The 4,007-nt window shown below is 49.0% G+C and overlaps 1 pseudogene; it reads right to left on the reverse strand.

The window, feature by feature from the left end:
* Positions 1 to 2,157: 2,157 nt before the first annotated feature.
* Positions 2,158 to 2,309, reverse strand: LOC144675791 (U1 spliceosomal RNA; annotated as a pseudogene).
* Positions 2,310 to 4,007: the final 1,698 nt, after the last annotated feature.

Raw genomic sequence — 4,007 nt, forward strand, 5'->3', positions numbered from 1 at the left:
CAGGCCCCAATTCCCCACCTTCCCGAAAGTCTGACAAAGTTTAAAGGTGACTTACGAAAGGTGAGGAATCAGCATTACGTGTTACAGGCGGTGTTTAAAAGGCTAATCAATGATACGGAAGAGCACTTGAGAGATCCGACGGTGGGAGCAAGTGTGGGAATGGGGGCTGAATGTGGACATACACCCCTTGGATAAGAATAAGCTCTCATATACTCGTCGCAGTGCAGCTAGTGTTAGCATTGTTTAACTCTAATTCTTTCAATGTCTTCTCCAGACAATCCAAAAAGTACCAGGAGACCATGAGTGGCGTACTGAGAGGCTGCAAGGAGACATTTGCGTTACATTATGGGACCAGCAACACTCACACACACACAGATTACACAATCCACACTGACATCACTAAAAATCACAGACGGAATCTCAGTAACAATCCACATGCTTTGCACAGTCTTGTGTTGGGGGTTTAGTGTTTGATATTTCGAACTGCAGTGACATTCCCGACAAGATGAGTTAAAGTTTTAACATTAACCAGAAAATGGCTGAAACATTGTTTTCCTGGGGTGAACACGTCAAAGGACAGGAAGAATCAGAAAGTTGTCCTGCCCTGGGATTAACATATCAATGGACAGGCCTCCTGGGGAGCAGATTGAGAGACATCCCAACATGCCAGGGGTGGAGTCTGCAAACTGCTCATTCAGGATATACCTGGCTAGGAACCCAATCCGAAAACCGCCTCCAGAGTGCGGAGCTAGTCCCCACTCTGGTTTAATGTGCGTGTGTGTTCCCTCTGTCTCAATCTGCTTTATAACTCTTTGACTTGTTTGTATTTGGATGTTGCTGAGTTGTAACTGAGAGTGATTCATTGGCTCTTGCGTTATTTTGTTTGAAAATGTTCTTTGCTTTCTGTTTTAATGGAATTAATTTTCTCCCCCACCCCTCAAAGAATTTTTATTTTGAAACCTGCAATCTGAAGATCCAGACTGGGACAAGGACTCTTCTTCTTCAGGAGTTTCCTGAGACCTTCTCCAAGGCCGTGCCCCATGGGCCCACGTGAGTTTGTGTCCGTTTCTTACCCCGAGATTTCAATTCCTCTCCGGGACCCTGGTTTTCGGTGGCTCCGGTTAACCAGTTCCTGTTGGACTGTGGGCCTGGAGTTTCAAAAAGAAAATCTTGGGGTTAAAGTAGCCCAGCCTTGCAATCTAAAACTTACATGTTAGCCTCCAGTGTGTGAGGAACAGGAGCCCCACAAGAGGAAATGAAAAGTCCTAAAGTGAAGCTGCCTAAAATCTTGTTATAATTCAGGGATAATGCGTGTAATTTGGGCTGCGCGATCATTCTGACGGTTAAACGGGATTCCCGGTGGTCATTTTACTGAGGGTTTAGGTTTCTATCTGCCTTTCTCCAGTTTTCTTTCTGTTTATTTTTTCGCTTTGCGCTATTTAAGCCTTCAAGGAATAATCACAGGTGAATTGATGGACCCACAGCAGGGGAAGTGAGCTGCAGAAGGGGCAGGGAAAGACTTTACACATGGGGAGAGGGGGCAGGAGTTTCAGAAGGTAGGAGTCACACAGGGGGCTGATTAAGGGGGAGATTATACAGAGGAGGTGGGAGGTTGCTGTTCGTTTCGGAGGGGGGTAATTTGAATGAACATGGGGACAGGGTGCTTGTTCATGTTTCAAATAGTGAGGGGTCGCAGCTACATGTTTAAAATGGTGAATGCATATCAGTTAATAGCTGACTGATATGAGTTTGTATTTATACAGACGTCCAGAGAGATAGGGGGTGGGGCGGTGCTGGGAAAGTGGGGACTGTTGTGATGGTGGGTTGGGTGTTAGATGGGGGTTGTTTGAGAGAGATTTTTGAGTGGGCAAACGCGGGGTTAAAAATGGCGCGAGTAATTTGGCGGCCACAAAACAAACGGTCTGGCGAAAATGATGCATAGATGGAATAATTGTCGGCTGATAATGACAGGGAGGAAAAGAATGGGGGTTGGATAATATTTGCGAGGAGGAAAGAAAAAACTAAATAACCAGTCCAGTATAGATTTTGAAGAGCACACATTGGGGGTTATATATTTCTTTTTTCAGAAAAGGTTGCTGACAGGAAATAGAAGAGAAAATGAAAGATATGATGAAATCTATTTTTTGAATTGTGAATCAGGGGAGAGCGCGAACGCAGTCCGCCACTACCACAAATTTTGCAGTCGAGTATCCCGCATTTGGGGACATCGCAGGCGTTAGCACACCCGAAGTGCAATGGGCTAGCCTCGTCCTGGGAGAACCTTTTTTTTCTTTTTTTTGCAAAAATATACTTTATTCATAAAATATCTTCAATCACATTCCAAACCATTTCAAAAAGAACATTACAAGGGTACAATCCAGGTTAAACTTTTACAAAATGTATCACCAGGTGCATCAGTACAAACAATATTACAGTCATTTACAGCCTTTCATTTTGATCTGTACAGCCCGAGGGGCTCTAAACAGTTCCCAGTCTCTCGTTGCGCTGTGGTAGAAAGGTCTTAGACAGCGACCCTTCCCCATTGCGCCTTTGCGGCAGCTGCCCCAAGCTTTAGTGCGTCCCTCAGCACGTAGTCCTGGACTTTGGATTGTGCCAGTCCGCAACAATTGGTCGGGGACAACTCTTTGTGCTGGAAGACCAACAAGTTTCGGGCAGACCAAAGCGCCTCTTTCACCGAGTTGATGATCCTCCAGCTGCAGTCGATGTTTGTCTCGGTGTGTGTCCCTGGGAACAGCCCGTAGAGCACAGAGTCCTGTGTCACAGAACCGCTCGGGATGAACCTCGACAGCAACCACTGCATCTCTCTCCAGACTTTCTTTGCAAAGGCACAATCCACAAGGAGGTGAACAACGGTCTCTTCCCCACCACAGCCACCTCGAGGGCAACGTGCAGAGGGGGTGAGCCTGCTGGCGTGTAGGAAGGATCTGACGGGGAGGGCCTTTCTCACCACCAGCCAAGCTACGTCTTGGTGCTTGTTGGAAAGTTCTGGCGATGAGGCGTTCTGCCAAATGACTTTGACAGTCTGCTCGGGGAACCATCCCACAGGGTCCACCCTCTCCTTATCACTCAGGGCCTCTAGGACGTTACGTGCTGACCACTGCCTGATGGACTTGTGGTCAAAGCTGTTTTTCTGCATAAATTTTTCCACCAGGGACAGGTGGTACGGCACGGTCCAACTACTTGGAGCGTTCCGCGGCAGCGTGGCCAGACCCATCCTTCGCAACACCGGGGACAGGTAGAACCTCAGCACGTAGTGACACTTGGTGTTTGCGTACTGAGGGTCTACGCACCGCTTGATGCAGCCGCACACAAAGGTGGCCATCAGTATGAGGGCGATGTTGGGCACGTTTTTTCCCCCTTTATCTAGAGGCTTGTACATCGCGTCCCTGCGGACACGATCCATTTTCGACCTCCAGATAAAGCGGAGGATGGCTCGAGTGATCGCCGTCGCGCAGGAGTCTGGAATGGGCCACGTACAGCAACAGCGAGAGTACCTCACACCTGATGACCAGGTTCTTACCCGCAATGGAGAGGGAGCGTCGCTCCCACATGCCCAGTTTCCTCTTCACCATAGCCACTCGCTCCTTCCAGTTTCTAACGCATGCCCCGGTCCCTCCGAACCATATCCCCAGCACCTTCAGGCCGTCAGCCCTGACAGTGAAGGGGACAAAGGATCGGTCAGCCCAGTTCCCAAAGAACATGGCCTCGCTCTTCCCACGATTTACCTTGGCTCCCGAGGCCAGTTCGAACTGGTCGCAGATGTGCATCAGTCTGCGCACCGACAGCGGATCCGAGCAGAAGACGGCGACGTCGTCCATGTACAGGGAGGCTTTTACCTGAGTGCCTCCACTGCCTGGGATCGTCACTCCTCTTATGCCCGGATCCTTCCTGATGGACTCGGCAAAGGGTTCTATGCAACACACGAAAAGGACAGGCGAGAGAGGACAGCCCTGCCTGACTCCAGATTTAATCGGAAAGCTATCTGT

The sequence above is a fragment of the Cetorhinus maximus genome, unplaced genomic scaffold (genome assembly GCF_964194155.1).
Source record: "Cetorhinus maximus unplaced genomic scaffold, sCetMax3.hap1.1 HAP1_SCAFFOLD_1159, whole genome shotgun sequence".
Classification (NCBI taxonomy): domain Eukaryota; kingdom Metazoa; phylum Chordata; class Chondrichthyes; order Lamniformes; family Cetorhinidae; genus Cetorhinus; species Cetorhinus maximus.